This window comes from Lepidochelys kempii, chromosome 8 (assembly GCF_965140265.1).
Source record: "Lepidochelys kempii isolate rLepKem1 chromosome 8, rLepKem1.hap2, whole genome shotgun sequence".
In the NCBI taxonomy this organism is placed as follows: Eukaryota; Metazoa; Chordata; order Testudines; family Cheloniidae; genus Lepidochelys; species Lepidochelys kempii.
In genome coordinates this window covers 93860883-93885490 of record NC_133263.1, presented here as the reverse complement: position 1 = coordinate 93885490, position 24608 = coordinate 93860883, and the positions used below count along the sequence as shown (strand labels likewise).

The 24608-nt window shown below is 41.7% G+C and overlaps 1 protein-coding gene across 22 annotated transcripts in view; it reads right to left on the bottom strand.

Annotated features, from left to right (window-relative positions):
* DAB1 (DAB adaptor protein 1) overlaps positions 1–24608 on the bottom strand; it is a 758910-nt gene that overhangs the window by 224300 nt on the left and 510002 nt on the right. For 21 of the 22 annotated variants that reach the window (XM_073357552.1, XM_073357549.1, XM_073357567.1 and 18 more), the window contains one exon: positions 10261–10406. The exons of the other annotated variant lie outside the window; for it this stretch is intronic. The gene's annotated coding sequence lies outside the window, so the exon portion shown is untranslated. The remainder of the gene's footprint in view (positions 1–10260; positions 10407–24608) is intronic. 22 annotated transcript variants of the gene reach the window in all.

Here is a 24608-nt window from a genome sequence, read left to right as displayed (position 1 = left end):
AGGAGAGAGTAAAAGACATTTGAGGGCAGCGTAACTATCATTTCCTGTTTGCATACACAAAACTGAAATAAGATGCTCTATACATAGTACAGCATTTCAGCTGAAATAAAGCAAAATGCATGCTTCTCCCTCCACACACATCCTTCTGCTGCAGTCATGTTTCTAGACAGCTATGTTGAAAGTACCTCAGAATGTTTGATCTCGCTGCCGTTGGGGGATATCAAGAAGAATACAATCTAACAGAAATCCTTATTCAGAACTTGTTTACATGCTCTATGCAACTCTGAGAAATGCAAGGACAGAGTTCTTCACAAAGAAAGCACACTCATAGCCTAACTACACAAAACTGCTTTCAGTATCCAATGTAGTCAGACCAAAGCCATACTTCTCAAAATAAAAAAAGGGTTGCCATGCTAATTCAGAGTGTGTGTATATAAATTCACAGTAACCACTGGTAGGGTCTAATTTTGAGTCAGTACTTGGAATACTAATGCAAACTATGTTCCATTTAGAGAAGAGAAGGATGATTGTGTGATTTAGAAGGTCTGGATTCAATTTCCAGCTCTCTCTATGACCTTGGGCAAATCATTTAATCTCTTGGTGCCTCAGTTCTCCATCTGTAAAATGGAATATCTCCCTACTGCACACAAGAGTTGTAAGAATGAATTCATTAATCTGTGAGGCATTCCAGTACTGTGATGATGGACATCAAGAGAAGACCATAACCCTGCACTAAGATTTGGGCTGACCGATGCTTGTGTGCCCATGGAGGCCTTCTGACTTCAGCAGGGTGCCATGTAGTATAAGGATCTGTCTGAGTGGATCTCACTGCAGAGTCAGTGTCTAAGAATCTAAATAGGTAGGGAGATAACCAAAGATCAGCCATTTACTAATGCATGCAAATAAAGCATTAAGTTTTAAGCTGAAATTTTCACATTAAATCACAAGTAACATATATTAAAAACACTTTATGCATGTATATAATTAATGCCTTTAAGATCTTGTCCTCATTTGGAAAATTGAAAAGACACTAGGCATTTTTTTAAAGTTACAAACAATTAATAAAATAAAGCCATTTATTTCAAATAGCTAACTGGAATCATTTAATCTTAAAATGGAGGCAAAAAATCATTTTTCTACACAACATCTAATTTAAAAATATTGCAACAGTATTCATACAGCAAACTGATGCACATGAATTAAAACACTGAAGAGTCTATTTTCCCTCTTGGTCAACGTACAGGAATTCCTTTGAGATCTACAGGTGTTAAGCATATGAATTAAGGAGAAACTTTCCCACTTGGATATGATTGCTGCTTGTCTCCAAACCCCAACAAATATGTTTTTGATCATATTTTTATTTCAGCTTGCAGTCAGCAGATACTCTTTAAATTGTTACCTGGGCATGTCTGTGTCTTGGTTTGATTCTTGACTGTGTTAATTTCTTACGGAACAATAATTTGTGAAAGCATAGATTTTTATAGGTAGATGTTTCAGAATTATTAATCATTAAAAGCTTTTTATGTGCTAACTTCTAAATAATTTTTGTACTGGTTATCATGTTAAAACTATAATGTCTTAATTGTTTTTCCATTGAGGAAGAAATTAACAGATACTGCAAATTATCTGGCCTTGGTCCTGCAATGACTCAATGTGGGCAAGCTCTTTTGCCCACACTGAATCCCGCCGTAAGCGAAACAGGAAGCTCTAGTTGGGCACAGGAGATCCAACCTCATAGAGCTCATTACAGGACTGAGGTCTTAGAAGGGAGGGTAGGGGGGAAACACAGCTATAGTAGGATATGCTGGACACCTAGAAAGAAGAACTGTTTACATCAGCTAAAAGGTCAGCCTGTCTGACATCTCTCCGTGGATGTCTAGTCACCAGCTCAAGCTCAATATGGCTAAAATAGAGCTCCTAATCTTTACCCTAAGCCTTTCCCTGCCACCTCTTTTCTTGATCACTGTGGACAACCCCACCATCCTGCCTGCAACTCAGGCCCATAACCTGGGTGTATCTTTGTCTTGGTCTTCTCTCTCGGTACTCACATGCAGCCTGTCTAAATCTTACAGATTAAATTTTTGCACAACATCTCTAAAATACAGCCTTTCCTATCCATCCTCACTTCTAAAACTCTCATCCAGGCTCTCATCTCACATCTCGAGTATTGCAACATCCTCTGGCCTTGACAACTGCAATCTTGCCACACCCATATCCATTCAGAATGCTGCTGCAAAAAAACACTGTCTTAGCCAGTTGCTTTGATCATCTCACTCCCTCTCTTTGAATCCCTCCACTGCCCTTCCTTCTCTACTGGATCAAGCATAAAATGCTTGTCTTCACTTTCAAGGCCTTTCATGGCCTATGCCAACCGTATACCTATCATTCACTATTGAAATGTCAATTCTCACCTCCCACTGGCCAATGATGCCAGCTCACTTGTGAAATACTTGAGAATGCACCTTTGTGCTTTCTCTCTTGCTGTCCCTCACACCTTATAAGCATCCACAAAGCTACCTCATTATCATCCTTCAAATCCCTCCTCAAACCTTTCCTTTGCCATAATGCCTATAAAAAACATGACAGTGGTTAAGCCACAGGTGTGCCGAGACTACTGCCTAGCATACTGACCAATACTGTTTCATTGCTTCCTTCTTCTCCCCCATCTGTCTGTATCCATCTGTTGTCTCTTATCTTATATGAGATTTTAAGCTCTTTGGGCAAGGATTTTTGTTCCGTCTTTGTATGGCACCTAGCATAATGTAGTTCTGATCCATGACTGGGGCTCCTACGTGCTACAAAAATACAAATAAATAAATAAATAAATAAATGTTTGCGATACATCTGCATTCTAACACCCACGACTAAAACCTTGCAGACATGTTCAAGACATTGTTAAGAATCATTTCAACCTGATTTCATCCTACAAATCTCAAATCTAATCTCCATTCCAGACACGATAAAAAAATGGAAAATGGCCTAAAAATTGAATCTCTATTTCCATTCATTGTAAAACAACACTTATAGAGAAAACACACTATAGATACAACAAATCCTCTCCTTTTGGTAATCCTTACTCGTAATCTTCTAGGGACCTATTTTCACTTTTCCCTTGGCATTCACATCTCTCAGCATTTGCCAACTGCTGCAGATCATTTCACCCAGTGAGCGGCTGCATATTCAGCTATTTATTCAGGGAAGATAGCATTAAAAATGTATGAGTGTGAACTGCCACGAAAGAGGAGGTTTGGACTTCAACACATTTTAACATAGGCTCCAGTATAGGTCACATGTAAATCACCTAGAGGTTCATTTTTAGCCATTACTCCTGAGGGAATTCTGCGCCAAAAATATAAAAATTATGGACACCATATTGCAAAATCCTGCAAATTTTATTTGTGAATAAATAAACATGGCTCCAGCATGGCAGTTGGGAGCACAGGCCACTGGCTGCATTAAGATGGGAGATCACCCTGAAGGCCCCACCTCCCCCAGAACAGGGACTCGGCAGTGAAGCTGCACCTGACTCTGACACAGTGCACGGGCTGGACCTGCCCCAGAAACACCCCAGGGCCTTGCCTCTCTGTGCCAGGCACACCAGGTGTGGGTAGGCAGGATCCAAGTGTGTAGGGGCTTAGTGTAAGGGGATCTAGGTGTGGGGTGAGAGGTTTATGTGTGGGGCAATCTGGGTGCGGGTGGCTCAGTGTGAGATCTAGATGCACAGGGGCTCGTTGGGGGGTTTCAGGTGTGGGCAATGGGACTCTGCAGGGGATCCAGGTGAAGGTGGTTGGGGCTCAGCAGGGGGGGGTCTGGGTGTGGGGAGATGGGAGCCCAGATGCTGGGGGAGTGGGGCTTGATGGGGTGGGGGTCTGGGTGTGGGGGCTCAGCAAAGGGGTCCAGGTGTATGGGGGGTAGGGCTTGTCAGGTGAAGGTTCAATGGGCCTGCTTAATGGGGAAGCCCCTGCTGCTACTGAGGGGATGCCGCATGCTGGGCTCCTCTTTATCCCGCGATTCCCCTAACCCCTTTTCTTCTCCATCCCCCTCCCCTCACTCCCACATTCCCCTCCCCCTGCCCTTTCCACCCCCCCACGAGTAAGCCATAGAAAGAAATCATTGTAGGCCACTGTAGATACCCATGTACATTTATTATGGGCTATTTAAACAGCTAGATAAATAACTGCTAATGTATATTTTATTTAGCTAGTTAAATGTCACCTAATAAACACACACGAATATCTACAGTGAGGTGATTCAGCATAAAATATCTATGGCCAAGCCCAGTAAGGTCATTGAAACTAACCCAGCAGCAGTTCCACTGACACAGAAGACAGGCTGGCTTGCCAGAGTGGGCCAAGTAACACAATATACTAACATGTTTTAAAACAACTCTCTGCGCTGGGGAGTTGTGGGGCAGTCCAGAAGAAAGGAGACCAGGAAAAGAGCTCTTTGAAATGAGCTTCGTATTCCCTGTTATCCCCAGCTACCTGTCCAGCATCTCTTCCCTCTCTTCCTCCCTCCCCCACTTCCCTCATGATCACCGGTGTGTGACCACACACCCTGCCACTGTTCCTGCTGCCTCTTGGTCTGGGAGAGAGCACGCTTGCACAGCTGAAAAGTAGGAGATGGACAGGTCTCAGCAACCTGGATGCTCATCAAAATAAATACGAATTCGTATTCACCTGTGTGTGCCTCTATTATCCTAAATTTGAGAGAAGAATATTCCCCTTGTCTGAGCTCTAGATTGGACCCTGTGAGACAAGAAGTCATCTGTGAGACACTGAAAAAGACCCCACTCCAATCAATGTATTTTATGGAAAGATCCTCTAATGTATTTCTGTTTTTCACAGGTGGCTGCATTCCAGCTGTGTTTAATTGTATACAACTTGTGAAACTATTGTAACAACTTCAATCCTGAAGTAACAAGAACATAAAATAGGCCAGACCTTAGTAGGCTTGCCCAAGTAAACCAATCCTGATAAACAGATTGCATCACTCTTCAAAAATGGTGACCACTGTTGAGCAAAGATTTTTAGTGTCTTCTGGAGGTTTAAAATACCAGAAGGGCCTAATCTGTTTGCTTCCTGAAGACTTCACACCACTTTTAGGAGCTCAGGAGCCTTTAGGATTGTAAAAATAAATAAATCTCACCACTGGAGAAATTGCATATGAAGTTAAAGTTTCATACAAATATCACATAATCATCAGTGTTCACTGTTTTCAGTGCGTGGGGGGGAGGAGAGACAGTTTCCACAGGTGAAAAACTGATAAAGACCAAAAAATGTGGCTATAGTTACTAAATGGACAAAGTTAACCCTCAAAAAAGTTAGGAGAAATGCAGTTTTATCCCTTTGTGAAATCTCCTGATGTTGGCAGTGAAAACCAGTATTTACTGTCTGACCTCCCTGCCCCCACAAAAAAAAATATCACAAATAAATATCAGGCATGCAAATAAATACTTACGAAGTGGTCATATAAAACTGTCAGTGGTTTCTCTAGGATTTGTTCTTTAGCTAAGAACCACACCATTAGCATTTCCAAATACACTAAATACAAAGAGACTCAGACCTCCTGTTCTGGCATGTAAGTAAGACTGTGACACATTTGTCTGGCAGCCAACATTACAATTTACATGTACTAGAAAGCAACATATAAGGGTCCTGTTTATGATTAAAATATTTCAAACTACAAGTACAAGACAACCTGCTGCTGATAAAGAACTTGCAATGCCCTTCCTCTGAATTTTTGTATACTTCATATGCAGTTCTTTTGCAGTCAAAGTGTTTTAACAAAAATGATTCTCGCCTTATTCTTTGTCTAACCTTAACAGAACCCTGATATCATGTAAGTTTCAGAACGACTATATACATTGTGGATAGTAAGTCATTTTCGAGTATGCTAGCATTCTCAAAAAGTATTTTGATTTGCATCTATGACCTTTACAGCTAATGACTGATCTGTGCATCTTAGTTACAAAAACAGATACCCTCATTTCACCTTATGTTCCTGTCCCCTTTATGTTCCTTAAAACAAATAAATCAGTATGTTACCTGATTTAAGTACTTAACTGCCAGTCATTTTGCTCTTTCCCTTTTCTCCCTCAGTCCAGCCTCCATAACCTCAGTGATGAAGAGCGGTGGTTAAATTTTAACGATATGTAGCACCCAGAGTGATAAGCTAAGTTATGTAGCACCCAGAGTGATAAGCTGAGTTAATAGTTATAAACAAATAACACAGTTCACCATAACACCGTAAAATAGGTTATTTGCCTCTGTGTACATTTTTGCAGAGCCAATCAAGATACTGGTGCTTTTTATTAATGCAATACCATTAGTACTTAATGGTGGAAAGCACAGGAGAGCAATATACAGCTTACAAATAAGAGTAAAATGTGAAAATCTTAACAATACAGGTTTATCCTCCTCATGAATTACCTATGCAGTTTGTTCTATTATATAAGACCCATTGTTACCACATCTGCAAATTACTTCCCTGATCTATTAACTAGAATGGTAGAAATGCATTTTTCTGTCTTATTTCCTGGAACAAGCAGAATACATCTGTCTAAACTGTTAAGTCTAAACCAGTAACAAGGCCAAGATATTTCCAGAACATAATCATCAACTCCCTAAAAATATACAAAAGAATGGTTGGAGAACAGGGGGGTGATTTAACTACTGCATTGACAGTACAATCTGAATGTACATGAGGAATTAATAAAGATCTGGAAGGATTTTTCTAGACTTACTCCAGATCTCTCCAGGTAAGAATACTCTGTAATGTTCTATAGGACCTAAAGAACAACCTAAGGACACCACAAAACTCGTACATGTAATTATAAGAACTACAAACATTCTTTGTAACTTAGCTACTCCAAAGCACAGATTTCTGTCACAGCCCTAGCACCCCGACCCCTTGCTCCCTGCAAAAGGTAACGCCCTACTCATCTGGCTTTGTGGTTGCACATCACAGTTTCTAACAATGTTTGATAAATAACAGAACTATTTTTTATTTAAGTGTATCCACCCTCCCCAATCTGTCTTTCTTGTGGAAGGTGGTTCATAATTAAACAAAGCCTATGAGTTAAAAAGGTCTTACAGTCTGGAGGATCATGAGAGAAAAGGATGGAAGTCTCTTTTATATGCCATTAATTCTGAGAATTGAGGACAACACCTGATATGGCTGGTAAATAGCAGAAGCTATTCCCATTATGTTCTCATTAATAATGCACCACTTGCTATGAAAACCTGTGGTAAATCATGTTTAAATTACTGCACGATAGATATTTAAGTAACATTAAGATTTTGACACAAACAACAAAAGCAAGGAAATTAAGTCTGACATTCCAGCTTTATCTCATCCCGTTGCTGCCTAAGCATTCTAGCCACATGCATGGCTGGCAAAGCCCCATGGCCTTTATTCACTTAAAGTTCTTGGTGTGGAAACCAATCCAGTTTTAACAAGAGCTCCCACCTGTCAGGCTGGATTAGTCTTCATGTCTCCCCATCTCATCTCAAATCCTCTACACATCACTGAGCCCTGACTCTAGAGAAAACTTTACAGGTGAAATTCTGTCCCCACTGCCTTCAGTGTGCTTCAGACGTGTTCCAGAGCCCTGCAAAATCACTGAGAGTATATCCATTGATATCAGTGATCTCTGGATCAGGTTCTTTGCATTTTATATGAAGAAGACCACCTCATCTTCATTATAATGGCTCCTTGCTGAAAAGCTGATATAATGCCTCCCTCAGCCCCTTCTGCTCCTCACTGGCTCCCTGATCCACTGCACCCTTTTTTCCAGTCTAAGTCACCCACAGGATTTTCTACCACTTCTACCCCCTGGAGCAAAGGCCCACTCAACAGAGTCCTAAGCAGGTACCTTCTGATGAGAAATCTCCCTATCCTCCTTGCGTACTCTTCAGTTGCTTAAGCCATTGACCGTACCACTCAGGAACACAGAATCCCTGAACCATGCAGCCTCCCATGGCTTTCTGCTCTGTGGAGCTATCGATCCCCACAAAAGCACGCAGAATGGCAAAAGGAGAAACTATGATAGCAAAATGGTGGAGTTGTGCTGTATCTGAAAAACAGGGAAATTATACAGCCGTATAGGCGGCTGCATAATTGCATAGGTCTGAGGCCTTGTGTTCTCAGTGTGCATGTGTACGCATGTATGTTTAGCTCCCATGAAAGCTCAGTGAAATTGTGTGTATGTATTGTGACAAAGTTTCTGCTCTACCTTGGGTGGGTCTTGCGCTTATTGGCGGATTTGCTCACCTTGGAGCTTCACGGCAGCCCTCAGCTTGGCCGTTTTTCTGAACCCACAGTGCAGGTCGACTCCTCCTGTGTCTGACCAGGAGTTGGGAGGATTTGGGGGGAACCCGGGCCCGCCCTCTACTCCAGGTTCCAGCCCAGGGCCCTGTGGAATGCAGCTGTCTAGAGTGCCTCTTGGAACAGCTGTGCGACAGCTACAACTCCCTGGGCTACTTCACCATGGCCTCCTCCCAACACCTTCTTTATCCTCACCATAGGACCTTCCTCCTGGTGTCTGATAATGCTTGTACACCTCAGTCCTCCAACAGTCCACGTTCTCACTCTCAGCTCCTAGCGCCTCTTGCTCCCAGGTCCTCACACACACACCACAAACTGAAGTGAGCTCCTTTTTAAAACCCAGGTGCCCTGATTAGCCTGCCTTACTTGATTCTAGCAGCTTCTTGATTGGCTGCAGGTGTTCTAATCAGCCTGTCTTGTCTCGAGAAGATTCCTGATTGTTCTGGAACCTTCCCTGTTACCTTACCCAGGGAAAAGGGACCTACTTAGCCTGGGGCTAATATATCTGTCTTCTATTACTCTCCTACAGCCATTTAGCTCGACCCTGTCACAGTATGTATATCAAGAGTAAAACTTACCACTCTGATCTAAAATCAGCCTTGAATTACCTCAGATTGCTCATTACTTGAAAGTAGTGTTTTTGTGAGAAGAGAAGGGAAAGAGAGGAAAAGAAAAAAGAAAAAGAAAAGAAAGACCCTCACAAAAACTATAATTAGGGCCCTACCAAATTCACGGTCCGTTTTGGTCAATTTCACAGTTATAGGATTTTTAGAAGGGCAGATTTCATGATTTCAGCTACTTAAATCTGAAGTTTCACAGTGTTGTAATTGTAGGGGTCCTGACCCAAAAAGGAGTTGTGGGGGGGGGATTGCAATGCTATTGTAGGGGGGAGTTGTGGTACTGCTACCATTACTTCTGTGCTGCTGCTGGCGGCGGTGCTGCCTTCACAGCGGGGCAGCTGGAGAGCGGCGGCTGCCAGCTGGGATCCCAGCTCTGAAGGCAGAGCCACCGCCAGCAGCCGCGCAGAAGTAAGGATGGCACGGCCTGGTCTTGCCACCCTTACTTCCGCACTGCTGCCTGCTGAGCTGGGCTCTCAGCCAAAAGCCGCCACTCTCCAGCCACCCAGCTCTGAAGGCAGCAGTGCAGAATTAAGGGCAGCAATACCCCGCAACCCCCCTAAAATAACCTTGCGACCCCCCTGCAACTTCCTTTTGGGTGAGGATCCCAAATTTGAGAAACGCTGGTCTCCATGAAATCTGTATAGAGTAGGGTAAAAGCACAAAAAAGTCCAGATTTCACAGGGGGAGACCAGATTTCACAGTCCGCGATGCATTTTTCATAGCCGTGAATTTGGCAGGGCCCTAACTATAAGGAAAATGACACAAACAAGCCATTCTAAGACACTGGGAATCACAGGGTATGTCTACACTGCAGGGGAAATAAAAAACAAACCCTGGGGCAGCAGGTCTCAGAGCCCAGTTCAATTGACTCAAGTTGGCACCACAGGGCTCAAAAGAGCCACATATTCCCATGTAGGCTACAGCCCGAACTCTGACATGCTCCCCTCATCACTGAGTTTCCGAGCCTGGGCTCCAGCCTCAGCCTGAACGTCTTTACTCCTATTTTTTTTTTTGCCTTGTAGCATAAGCCCAGCGAGCCCGAGTCAGCTGACTCAGGCTCTGAGATTTGCTGACGCAGTGGTTTTTTTTGTTTGTTTGTTGTTTGTTTTGCAGTGCAGATGTACCGTAGGGGCCGAAGTCCCACTGAAAGTCATCGGGACTTAGACTCCTAAGCTACATGGCCATTTTTGAAAACTGTATCCAGGAAGTATGAATTAACAAATCAGTTCAGGATTTTGAAAAGACTTAGAATTGTGCCCCTATAGATGGTGCTCTTTTTCACCTGTTTTCATACAGTGCACACAGAACTCACCTCTAACCACGCTGAAGTGGGGAGTAGCACCCGAGATACAATCCACCCTGTGCTCAGGTCCCTACAGAGGGAGTCCACACACTCCAATCTCAGTACTCTCCACGCAGGCCATCAACCATGTGTGCGGGGCAGGTCTTTTTTCAGGTCTGCAACAGAAATCAGTGGGAATAGGGTATACTTATCAGAAAGCAGAATTTGGCCTTTAACATAAAAACAAGTAATAAAAAACTTTTTCAAACTTGCCTGTGCAACCTTAATCCAGACCCCTTATGTGCATGTATTAAGATACAGCCTCTAATTACAGGATTATTATACTATTTCTTTTCTGCAAGGGACAACCCTCTATTAAATTATGCATTTTCTGATTACAACTGTTCAGAGCCTGATGCTGGAGAAGCTTCAAGTGGAGAAAAGACCACAGGAAAAAGTGTCAGGTAATCCTGAGATAGCGCCATGCTCTACCACGCACGGAAGATTTCATTCTGAATCTTCTCCATATGCTGTTTGATTGGAAGATTTTTTTTCCCTAGGGATCAGCTTCAGAGACAGATGCATTTTTCTTACCTGCCTCATTTTAATTAGTTGTATAGATCTGTCAGTTTTAATATTATGGTTTATTAAAATTTAATCCCACAGTCAAGGATGGAAGGGACCCAAATGCATAAGCAAAAACCCATGAAGGTCCACAGCAAGCCACCCATCGGCCTGCTACTTTTCCTAAGAGTCTGCTCTCACACAAGACACATGAAATCACACAGGTCACACATAAGAAAATGGATGGCTTACAGCCCTGAAGGACTCCATGGAGAACGAGAGCTTTTTACAAGTCAAATGAATGTGCTGAAAAGCTACCTCGCAGGTCCCAGCTGTCTATATGGAAGAAAGATCTGCAGCTGCACAACAATGGCCTTCTGAAGTTTCAAGCATTTCTCAGGCATAAGAAAGATGATGTTGTACTGAAGCATAAAATTGGTATGGTAAAGCAGCCTCATAAAATTTTATTTAACCGGTCAGTCACCTGGGGTGAGTAACTTTGTGAGTAAAATATTCATTTATTCGTCATAATCAACAATATATTAGGATTATCTAATGGCAAGGAAAAGCCAATCTCACTGACATCACAGGAGTCATCTAATACCCAAAGTTTTAAATTTGGATAAGAACATAAGAATGGCCATACTGGGTCAGACGAAAGGTCCATTCAGTCCAGTATCCTGTCTACTGACAATGGCCAATGCCAGGTGCCCCAGAGGGAGTGAACCTAACAGGTAATGATTTAGTGACCTCTCTCCTGCCATCCATCTCCACCTTCTGACAAACGGAGGCTAGGGACACCATTCCTTACCTATCCTGGCTAATAGCCATTAATGGATTTAACCTCCATGAATTTATCCAGTTCTCTTTTAAACCCTGTTATAGTCCTAGTCTTCACAACCTCCTCAGGCAAGGAGTACCACAGGTTGACTGTCTGCTGAGTGAAGAACTTCCTTTTGTTTTAAACCTGCTACCCATTAATTTCATTTGTTGGCCCCTAGTTCTTATATTATGGGAACAAGTAAATAACTTTTCCTTATTCACTTTCTCCACACCACTCATGATTTTATATACCTCTATCATATCCCCCCTTAGTCTCCTCTTTTCCAAGCTGAAAAGTCCTAGCCTCTTTAATCTCTCCTGATATGGCACCCCTTCCAAACCCTTAATCATTTTAGTTGCCCTTTTCTGAACCTTTTCTAATGCCAGTATATCTTTTTTGCGATGAGGGGACCACATCTGTACGCAGTATTCAAGATGTGGGCGTACCATGGATTTATATAAGGGCAATAAGATATTCTCCGTCTTATTCTCTATCCCTTTTTTAATGATTCCTAACATCCCGTTTGCTTTTTTGACCGCCGCTGCACGCTGCATGGACGTCTTCAGAGAACTATCCACAATGACTCCAAGATCCTTCTCCTGATTCGTCATAGCTAAATTAGCCCCCATCATATTGTACGTATAGTTGGGGTTATTTTTTCCAATGTGCTTTACTTTACATTTATCCACATTAAATTTCATTTGCCATTTTGTTGCCCAATCACTTAGTTTTGTGAGATCTTTTTGAAGTTTTTCACAGTCTGCTTTGGTCTTAACTATTTTCAGCAGTTTAGTATCATCTGCAAACTTTGCCACCTCACTGTTTACCCCATCTCCAGATCATTTATGAATAAGTTGATTGGTCCTAAGACTGACCCTCGGGGAACACCACTAGTTACTCCTCTCCATTCTGAAAATTAATTCTTACCCTTTGTTCCCTGTCTTTTAACCAGTTCTCAATCCATGAAAGGATCTTCCCTCTTATCCCATTTAACTTAATTTACATACGAGCCTTTGGTGAGGGACTCTGTCAAAGGCTTTCTGGAAATCTAAGTACACTATGTCCACACGATCGCCCTTGTCCACATGTTTGTTGACCCCCTCAAAGAACTCTAATAGATCAGTAAGACATAATCTCCCTTTTCAGAAACCATGTTGACTTTTACGCAACAATTTATGTTCTTCTATGTGTCTGACCATTTTATTCTTTCCTATTGTTTCAATTAATTTGCCCAGTACTGAAGTTAGACTTACCGGTCTGTAATTGCCAGGATCACCTCTAGAGCCCATCTTAAATATTGGTATTACATTAGCTATCTTCCAGTCATTGGGTACAGTAGCTGATTTAAAGGACAGGTTACAAACCATAGTTAATAGTTCCTCAATTTCACATTTGAGTTCTTTCAGAACTCTTGGGTGAATGCCATCTGGTCCCAGTGACTTGTTACTGTTAAGTTTCTCAATTAATTCCAAAACCTCCTCTAATGACACTTCAATCTGTGACAATTCCTCAGATTTGTCACCTACAAAAGACGGCTCAGGTTTGGGAACCTCCCTAACATCCTCAGCCGTGAAGACTGAAGCAACAAATTCATTTAGTTTCTCTGCAAAGACTTTATCATCTTTAAGTGCTCCTTTTGCAACTCGAACGTCCGGGGCCCCACTGGTTGTTTAGCAGGCTTCCTGCTTCTGATGTCCTTAAAAAACATTTTGTTATTACCTTTTGAGTTTTTGGCTAGCTGTTCTTCAAACTCCTTTTTGGCTTTTCTTATTACATTTTTACATTTAATTTGGGAGTGTTTATGCTCCTTTCTATTTACCTCACTAGGATTTGACTTCCACTTTTTAAAAGATGTCTTTTTATCTCTCACTGCTTCTTTTTCATGGTTGTTCAGCCACGGTGGCTCTTTTTTACTTCTTTTACTGTGTTTTTTTAATTTGAGGTATACATTTAAGTTGAGCCTCTATTATGGTGTCTTTGAAAAGTGTCCATGCAGCTTGCAGGGATTTCACTCTAGTCACTGTACCTTTTAATTTCTGTTTAACTAACCTCCTCATTTTTGCATAGTTCCCCTTTCTGAAATTAAATGCCACAGTGTTGGGCTGTTGAGGTGTTCTTCCCACCACAGGAATGTTAAATGTTATTATATTATGGTCACTATTTCCAAGCGGTCCGGTTACAGTTACCTCTTGGACCAGATCCTACGCTCCAGTCAGGACTACATCGAGAGTTGCCTCTCCCCTTGTGGGTTCCTGTACCAGCTACTCCAAGAAGCCGTCATTTAAAGTATCGAGAAATTTTGTCTTTGCATTTCGTCCTGAGGTGACAGGTACCCAGTCAATATGTGGATAATTGAAATCCCCCACTATTACTGAGTTTTTTATTTTCTTAGCCTCTCTAATCTCCCTTAGCATTTCATCGTCACTATCGCTGTCCTGGTCAGGTGGTCGATAATAGATCCCTACTGTTATATTCTTATTAGAACATGGAATTACTATCCATAGAGATTCTATGGAAAATGTGGATTCACTTGAGATTTTTATTTCATTTGATTCTACATTTCCTTTCAGATATAGTGCCACTCCCCCTGCACCGCACGACCTGTTCTGTCCTTCCGATATATTTTGTACCCCGGAATGATTGTGTCCCATTGATTGTCCTCACTCCACCAGGTTTCTGTGATGCCTACTACATCAATATCCTCCTTTAACATGAGGCACTCTAGTTCACCCATCTTATTATTTAGACTTCTAGCATTTGTGTACACACACTTTAAAAACTTGTCACTGTTTATTTGTCTGCCCTTTTCTGATGTGTCAGATTCTTTATGTGAATGTGTCTCGTCTGATCTGGCCCATACTTTATCCTCTTCCATCCCCTCCTCCTGACTAAAACCTAGAGAATCTCTTTCAACAGACTCTCCTCTAAGAGAAGTCTCTGACCGACCCACGTGCGCCTCTGCAGCAATCGGCTTTCCCCCATCTCTCAGTTTAAAAACTGCCCTTCAACCTTTTTAACGTTAAGTGCCAGCAAATGAGCCTCTAAGCATGAACAGGTGTTAGATAATCACATCCTAACACAATGCAAGGAAGAGAAGCATGGGAAAGTTTTCACCAGATATAAATGAATTATATTGCAGCAGAAGCCTGAAGTCTCCATTACAGTGAATTGTCTCACCTGCCCGCACTGCACAGTCTCAGAAGCAATTCTTTAAAAAAAAGTTTGTGGTGGACAGGAAGGGTGTGAATGGGCTCTAGTATTTGTATTTCAGAACCTCTGATTTGTTTGTACAAAATTCATTATTAGTTTGTCTACAGGTTATATTAATGCTCCAGGGAATCATATATGGGGCTGAAATGCCACAAGATCCAGTGTGTTTGAAAATCCCAACCCTAATGTTTAAAAGATTTAGCCCATTCAATTGATTAGCACACTGTTAAATTGTTGTGCATGTGAGTTAACAGTTATAAAAGCTGCATTCTGCACCCAACAGAAAGTGGATGGGTGGTACATTTAATCATCAATAATTCCAGTTTGAAAGTCGTTCTGATGAACAGAATACTATATGTTAATAGCACACCACACTTAGGGTGGATAGAATATTTTACTCTTCACTCTCTTATATCGTGGGCTGTTTTTTCTAGATTTTCTTCCATGTTATACTTTTGAAATGGGCTGTGACATCCTGTTGATTGGAAGTCTTGAGAGATAAAAATGGTAAGAAATACTTTTTTTAAAAAAAAAGGCTCCATTCTTTTAAATGATTAATTTTATTTCTTTTGAAAACCATTTTTCTGGGTGCCCAAACCAGGATATTTCTTTGTAAATGTTGCATATTGTTTTGAAACCACCAAGCAGACCTCATGAGCTCTTTCTAGTAGAACACAGAAATAGTATATGGGCAAAAACTTTTCATTGAGGTTCTTTAAAAAAAAAATCACTTTCAGGCAGCCATTATTGACAATAACCACAAAACTCTCAGAGTCAGAAGTACACCATACACTGAGCCCGACATCTGACTTGGTGTTCACAGGTAAGCACATTACTCATCTGCAGTTCTACTGTCCGCTGAAAATTAATGTGACTCCTTTCACATTAAAAACCATCACCTTTATCCATTGATTTGCACACTACGGTAACTCTTTTTATAGGCTCAAGTAACTCTCCTCTATGGAAAAACCCAGACGCAGATCAAGAAACACTGAGGTTTCTCTCAGAGAGTTTCCTATAGTTCTGCCAAATGGGTAGATTTGGCCACTAAATTCTATGGGTCCCTCCAAGGCGGGGGGGGGGAGGGGGGGAGAAGCCGGGGGAAACTGTGATGCCTCCTGATAAGATTCATTCTAACAGGTCTGCCCTGCCAGTTGTTGCCTATGGACTACCCCAGCACAGAAGATGCTCCAGTCATGAGTTATCAAGCTGCATTAATTTCCAAGTGGATTCTTCATAAGGGTAAGGTGGTGGCTGTACCTTTCCCAGGACCTTTCACTCTCTCACACACTCATAGATCTCTCTGGGGCTGGGGGAAAGGAGTGATACATCAGTCCGCTGACTTCCTCTTCTGCAAGGGCAGACAAAGATTCACATCTCCGGATATGAAGCCACATGGCGCCATCTGGTCCACAGTGAATACATTTATCTCCAAACTATTCTTAAATAACAATATCGGACATGAAACTAGAGAAATATTTTTCCCTTGAAATATTTAAAGCCACAACAGTAGAACAATTTTCTATGTTGATCAGTGCAAAGTAACGCACATTGGAAAACATAACCTCAACAATACAGACAAAATGGTGTGGTCTAAATTAGCTGTTTCCACTCAAAAAAGAGATCTTGGTGTCATTGTGCATAGTTCTCTGAAATTGTCTGCCCAATGTGCAGTGACAGTGAAAAAAAGATAACAGAATGTTAGGAACCATAGGAAAGGGACAGACAATAAGACTGAAAATACCATAATGCCACTGTATAAATCCATAGTATCCCCACACTTTGAAAACTGTGTGCTGTTCTGGTCACCCCATCTCAAAAAAAAGATATATTCGAATAGGAAAATGTGCAGAGAAGGGCAAAAAAAGTGATAAGGGGTCTGGAACAGCTTCCTTATGAGGAGAGATTAAAAAGACTGGGAACTGTTCAGCTAAGAAAAGAGATGACTGGGGGGGGGGGTATGATAAAGGTCTAGAAAATCATGAATGGTGCAGAGAAAGTGAATGAGGAAGTGTTGTTTACCCCTTCACATAACAAAAGAACCAGGGGTCACCCAATGAAATTAATAGGCAGCAGCTTTAAAACCAACGTAAGGAGGTACTCCTTCCCACAACAGAGTCACCCTGTGCAAAGCGTTGCCACGGGTTATAGTGAAGGTCAGAAGTATAACTGGGTTGAAAAAAGAATTAGATAAGTTCATAGAGGATAGGTCCAGCCATGGCTATTAGCCAGGATGGTCTGGGATGCAACCCCATGCTGTGGGTGTCCCTAAACCTCTGACTGCCAGAAGCTGGGACTGGATGACAACTTGTCATCTGTTCCTGTCCATTGAAGCACCTGGCACCAGCCACTGGTGAAAGACAAGATACTGGGCTAGAAGGACCAGTAAGTCTCACCCGGTATGGTCATTCCTGTGTAATTATGGGCACATCTTCGCTGGCAACGTTAAAGCCACTACCGCAGCTTGTGCAGTCACAGCACACCTCTGGGAGACAGCTCTCCCAGCACTCTAAAAAAACCAAATGCACGAGGAGTGCGGCTTCTAGCGCTAGTACACTCTCCACACTGGCACGTGACAGCGGCTGAAACTTGCAGCGCTCGGGGGGGGTGCTTTTGGACACAACTGAGCAAGGAAGTTGCAGCGCTGTAAAGTGCCAGGGTAGACAAGACCTACGTTTAACAAGTTTTTAGTAGAAAAGTAAAAATAATTTCTTCAGTATAGCATACAACCACACTTAGCAAACTTCCCTGCAAGAAATTGAAACCATTCACACTCCCCTTTTAACCTCACTGTGTGTTGTTGAAAGGCTAACCATCTTAATGCAGATGTTTTCCATAAAACCCTGCTCCAGTAATTGTTCACATGCTGGAGGGACACACCCCATACTTTGGCAAATACTGATATAGACCTTCGTAATATGATGCTTTCTCTCTTTTCTTACATGCTTTGGGAACAATGAAATGGTTAATAATATTTACATTTAAAGGATTATTACTGGCAGTTGAGTTAATGCCCATGAAAATGAATGGGACAATTCACACATTGGAGCTACTGTTTCAGGGTCTCTATAGATTCAGGCAGACATTGCCACGCCATTTGTACCTGAGGCACATTTTGAAGTCTTTCCCTGCAATCACAAACACTGAAGACTTACTGAGATGCTGCAGAACAATTAAGATGTCTGACCCATGAAAAGTCCTTCAAGGAGGCAAGTTCCACACTTTGAGAAATGTGGGTGTACAGTGTTAAAAATAATTTGTAGTTCTGCACTTTCACCAATAGATGATGCCAGCAATTTCAACACTTTACTTAGTCTAAGAAAATTATGTATATATGTATGTATGTATATAAAATATAAAAAAGGAAAAGGAAATATTTTTGAACTGGTGTCAGTCTAAGTTCTAAGGAATTCCAGCTGCCTGTGACTTCTTCCTTGTTGTATTTTTATTATGATGAGAAGGGACATACACATAATATTAATATTTTATCTTCTAATATTACTTATATTCTATAAAACATGAGATAAAGATAAACAAGATCATAAGCACAGAGAAAGAAAGGAAAATAAATAAAAAGTACGCAAGGAACGGAAAGAGAAGGTAAGAATATTACTCCCATATAATCCTTATAAACTTTTTAAAATTAATTAGCACTATTTGTTCACACTACATGTTAAAAACTGTGCTGAAGAGTCTAAGATATTTTTCTACACAGCCTTTTCTACATTGCCCATTGTGTGCTCACAGCACAGTCTTTTGCTCACAGCAGCATCTAAGAATGCTATTATTAACTGTAAACCACTGAAAATGTGCTCCCCAGATACTAATGTCATCCTCTTAGAGTGGGTGGAGAAGACTTTCTCTGTTCTTTCATATTTACAAGCCAACAGTACATCTCAACGCACAATGCATCCATTCATAGAATCATAGAATATCAGGATTGGAAGGGACCTCAGGAGGTCATCTAGTCCAACCCCCTGCTCAAAGCAGGGCCAATCCCCAATTTCTGCCCCAAATCCCTAAATGGCCCCCTCAAGGATTGAACTCACAACCCTCGGTTTAGCAGGCCAATGCTCAAACCACTGAGCTATCCCTCCCCCCATATGTACTGCTTTATCCACAACAGCTATCTTCTTATGGGGAGTGACGTTGGAATCATTATGACCCCAGGAGAGACCCAAAGATAAAAGATACGAAGGCAGCCTTGTGTATAAACAGTGTTATCTCAGGCAGCAAGCCTTAAATTCTTTATGAGACAATCTAATGGAAATGATTTTGCCTCCTTCAAGTCTGAAGTACACAGGTCTACTTTGTGCAGTAACACTGATCTCTGCAACTAGAGGGTGAACGTTTCAGCCCTGACAGAACGGTTTACTAGCATCAAAACTAGAGCTGGTCCAAAATCCCCGTTTTCTAGGAAAGTGCAAAATAGACTGACATTCCTTCTTGGTCCTAATGGACGGAGCATTAGTGATTGGAGCTGAAGGGGATGATGTGAGGTTTTCTGCAAAGCCCTTTGAATAAAGTGCAGAGAGGGGCAACAAAAATTATTAGGAGTATGGAGCAGCTTCCATATAAAGAGAAATTAAAAAAACTGGAACTATTCATCTTAGAAAAGAGATGACAAAGGGGGAATATGATACAGGTCAATGAAAGTAGGAATGGTGTTCAGAAAGTGAATAACGAAGTGTAATTTACCCCTTCACAAAACACAAGAACTGGGGGCCACTTAATACAATTAATAGGCAGTAGGTTTAAGAAAAACATAAGGAAGTACTTCTTCACACAACACATAGTCAACATGTGGAACTAGTTGTCATGGAACGTTGTGAAGGGCAAAAGTATAACTGGGTTCAAAAAATAATTAGATACGTTCTTGGAGCCTAGGTCCCTTAATGGCTCTGGGTATCCCTACACCTCTGATTGCCAAAAGCTGGGACTGGATGATAGGGATGGTTCACTCAAAGTTGTCCTGTTCTGTTCATTCTCTCTGAAGCATCTGGCACTGGCCACTCGTCAGAGACAGGATAGTGGGCAAGATGTACCATTGGTCTGATCCAGTATGGCTGTTTTTATGGTGACTCAACAAGTCAACCCTTTGCATTTTACAGTACAAAATGCATTTTCTGAATGGTGGGGGAGGAAGAGGGAACCTGTAGATATCAGGGGAGCACCACCCTGGTTTGGATAGCAAGGAATTTGGGATTGAGATTGTGCTGTCACGCCAAGACATTATTGCAGGAAACCACACTCCAAAACAGCTGCATTCCCACTGCGTTATCTGATACAGTAAAGCCAGTCCTTACTTTTATGTAGATGACGACTTAACATAGGAGGTAGGATCCAGGTCCTTGCAGAATCTTGCAGCACCAAATATTCCATTTGCATAACACCTTTTATCTAGGCATCTTTTAATGAGGCAATTCATCACCGATGAGGATTTCAGACAAAGTTCTGAAATACATGGTAGTCTCTAAACTACCTCTCAAAGTTCTGCTTTGCTATATCTTAGCCACCTCAAAACAGCACAAACACCACGGCATGAGACTACAATGACGCAGATAAAACCTAGAAACTACAGTTCCCAGACTGTACTCTGTAATAATGAAATGGGACTTATTCAGTCTCAGACAGTGATGTCAAATGTGACCCAAAACTAATTTCATAGAGGGCAGCACAATTTTTACTGGTTCCCTGAGGCTCATTTCTCCTGCTTAAACCAGTTTTCCAAGTTACCTTGGGAAACACCAAAATTTCATAGGAAAAGATTGCCAGGTCTGTTTCTGGGGAGTAACAAAACACATTGTGCATCATCCAGCATAGAAATATCAGATTTTAAAAATCACTGTGGAGCAGTAGGAGAGAATCTAGTACAATCCAGTAAAAGAGAGCAAAATAATATGAACTGTATAAAGAATATATACGTGTCCCCAAAATAGCCAATAACCCACCTGAGATGTGGGAGACCAGTTTCAAATCCCTGCTCTGCTTGATTTAGAGTAAGGAATTGAACGGAATTCTCTCCCATTCCAGGTGAGGACCCAAACCACCAGGTTACAGGGTAGTCTAGGGTAGATCTCTCTCAGGCTATGTATCCACTATGAGCTAGGGGTGTGATTCCCACATCACATAGATATACCTGCGCTAAGAATAGTTGCACTGACAGAGCAGCAGCAAGCAGTGACACAGGCTAGCTGTACTGAGTACTGTCCCACCTCAACCCCATGTACACCACACAGCTAGCCCATGCTGCCGCTGCCTATCCTACCCTGGCTACACTACTACTTTTAGCACACTAGCTCACGGAGAGCTACTGTGAGTACGTCTACATGAGCTGTGAATCACACGTCCAGCTCCAAGTGTAGACATATCCTTAACCTCTCCTGTGAAGCAGTTCAACTTTGTATAAATAATTAAATATTCAAAGAGTAGTTATCAATAATTTGCAGTCAACCTGGAGGGATAAATCTAGTGGGGTCCCGCAGGGGTCTGTCCTGGGTTTGGTACTATTCAATATTTTCATTGACGGCTTGGATAATGGAGTAGACAGTATGCTTATAACACTTGCAGGTGGCAGTAAACTGGGAGGCATTGCCAGCATTTTGGAGGACAAGATTAGAATTTAAAATGACCTTGACAAAATCAAGAACTGGTCTGAAATGAACAAGATGAAATTCAATAAAGCCCAGATGCAAAAATCTATGTTTAGGAATTAAAAATCAAATGCATAACTGCAGAATGAGGAATAAATGGCTAGGTGGTAATACTGCTGAAAAGGATCGGGGGTTATAGTGGCTACAAATTAAATATGAGTCAACAGTGCAATGCAGTTACAAAAAAGGCAAATATTCTGGGGGTATTAACAGGAATGTCAGACGTAAGATACAAGAGGTAATTGCCTCACTCTGCTCAGCACTGGTGAGGCATCAACTGAAGGACTGTATCCAGGTTTGAGCGCCATACTTTAGGCAAGATGTAAATAAGCTGGAGAGAGTCCAGAGGAGAGCAACAAAAATGATACAAGATTTAGAAAAGCTGACCAATGAGGAAAGGTTAAAAAAATGGGGCATAGTCTTAAGAAAAGGCTGAGGGGGAACGTGGTAAGAGTCTTCAAATATATTAAGGACTGTTATAGAGAGGACAGTGATCAATCATTCTCCATGCCCACTGAACAAAAGACAAGAAGCAATTGGCTTAATCTGCAACAAGGGAGATTTAGGTTAGATATCAGGAAAAAAACTTCTAATTAAAAGGACAAGTAACCCTTGGAAAAGGCTTCCAAGGGAGGTTGTGGTAACAACAGGTTGGACAACCACCTGTCATAGATATCTAGGTAGGCTTAGTCCTGCCTCAGCATTGAGGCTGGGCTAGATTACCTCTCAAGGTCCTTCCAGCCCTCCATTTCTATGATTCTATAACTGAGCCAGAGAAAAACAGAGATTGACTCTAAAGCCTAGTGTTAGGGCACTTACTTGAGATGTAGGAGACCCAAGTCCAAGTTCTGTGCTAAGCAGGAACATGAATTCAAATCTCCCGTGTCTTAGGTGAGTGCCCTAAACAGCAGGCTATTGGCTGTAAAGGGGTGAAGTTTTTCTACAAAAAAGGTCTGGATTTCAGATGCTAGGGTAGGGGTTACCTCAGCAGCTGACCTGACGTATGCTCCTGCCTCCAGGAAAGGGTTCATAGCGGAGATCCCCAAGCGGAGGACGGCGCTTTTCTCTGGCTCATCAATTAGGCACCTAGGGGCTCAGATTAATGGGAGTTAGGTGCCTAAATACCTTTCCTCAGCATTTCATTTAGGCAGCTCCCTGCTCAACTTGCTGGCTTCTCAAAATCCCTTTCTTAGGCACCTAACTCAGGGCTGAGAATTCCACTAGGTGGTGGGGTGCCTAGGGGTTATGCATTACAATGCCTAAGATCCTTACTGGATGTAAGACTCTGAGATAGCAAATTACTTAGGCACAGGCATAACTTTACGCTTGTGAGTAGTTCCCACTGAAGTCAATAGGACTACTCCCAACCCAACGTTCTTTGCTGGAGCAGGGCCAAAGTTCCACAGACACAGGGGCTGGGCCAGTGGATCCCAACTGCAAAGAGCCACCAGCTATTTCCATCCACCCATAAGAGTCCTAAGACTGTTTTAGTGGTTGTGGAGCAGTTATTAGGGTTGTTCCACATGTTGTGTCTTGATCATCTTGCAGTAAATCCAGCAACTCAAGCTTGGCACAGTGGGATTTGCTCAATGGCAATTCTCACTTTTCTCTGAAAAGCAACATGTACCCAAACCGATCACCATCTGCTATAAATGTAACATAGCAACAATGGGCCTGATCCTTAGCTGATGTAAATCAGCAGAGTTCTATTGATTTCAAAGGAGCTGCACCAAATTACATCAACTGCGAATCTCACCCAATCTCTCTATGACTGGGAATCTAAGGACCACCTGATGTATCAGACTAGATCAGTCAAATGGTCCATCTCAAATGGTCCCTCCAGCACTACTCAACACGGAACCTTCATCAAAAGGCAAAAATCATGGATCTGACCACTTGTGAAATGATACATGGAAATGGCAGAGAAGAGAGTATTTCCTACCCTTCTGCAATCATCCTTGTGACATTTGATTACCTTATCCTATCAGGCACAAATACCAATGTTGTTAGTGAGCATAAAATGATCCCTCTTAAATTCAGCACAGTATTTATATTCCTGCAGGCTGACTCCACACTGTGTGGGGAAGCATTGCCCGTTGATTTGTTTGCTACTAAGATTTAATTTAAAAATATTAACATTCAAGCTTTCTAATAAGGTACAGAAGACTAGGAACCTGGTGTGAAATTGCCAACGGGACTGTGTAACAGTCACTGACTAGCTTAGAACCAACTAATATACAAGGAGCAACATTATCACAGGAAGGAATTCCTCAGTCCACACCACCTTTACCATGATGAAGAGGGAGAAATACAGATTAAGGAAAGATTGCTAATTTCATGGTACGGTAGTTAGGACACAAGATGAATTTATATCTATCAAGTCAATCTCATCTTGCAATAAAGAAATATTAATTTGTTGATATACTTTATATCTAAGAGTGAAGAAAATCTGGCATAAAAGGCAGTAAGAAAGGAAATCATGTAACTGCATATTTTATTACATAAAGGAGTGAACTGTAAAATTGAAATATTAATAAAATATTTGCTGCATTGACTGTTGCTTAACTAAATAGCAGTATACTTTTATGAAGATCAGCTGGATCGCATTAAAGTTTAAAAATAGTTCGCCGTTTTCATAATTACCTTTAAGCTTGGCTTAATCACATTCATAACTCTCGAAATCCCACTTCCTGAATTCCCTAATGGAGCGATGCCCTGAGGTGCAAGCTATCGGAACATTAGCAGCCCACCAAAGTTAACTTTGCACTGAACAAAGATTAAGGGGAAGCAAACATCACCAAAGCCTTTAGCAAAATACAGTATTTTTAAACTGTTTGTGTTTAAGGTTTACACAAGGAAGTAAAAAGAGAATAAAATTGAAGATACAAACCATAATTGAGTAAAAATATTTGCATCCTTATAAATGCAGTGCTGATTCCCCCCTCCCCCCCTTGGATACAGGTCAGTGCTTATGAGGACTAAAGGAGTGGTATAAATATAACGCAGAGTTCAAGCAACATATCCTGTGTTAACTTGCCAAAAATCACATCATATGAGTCAGCTGTCAAGGCCACCCTTTGGGCAGAAATACTGGAAACTGGTCAAATTACAAACACATTGTCCACTTC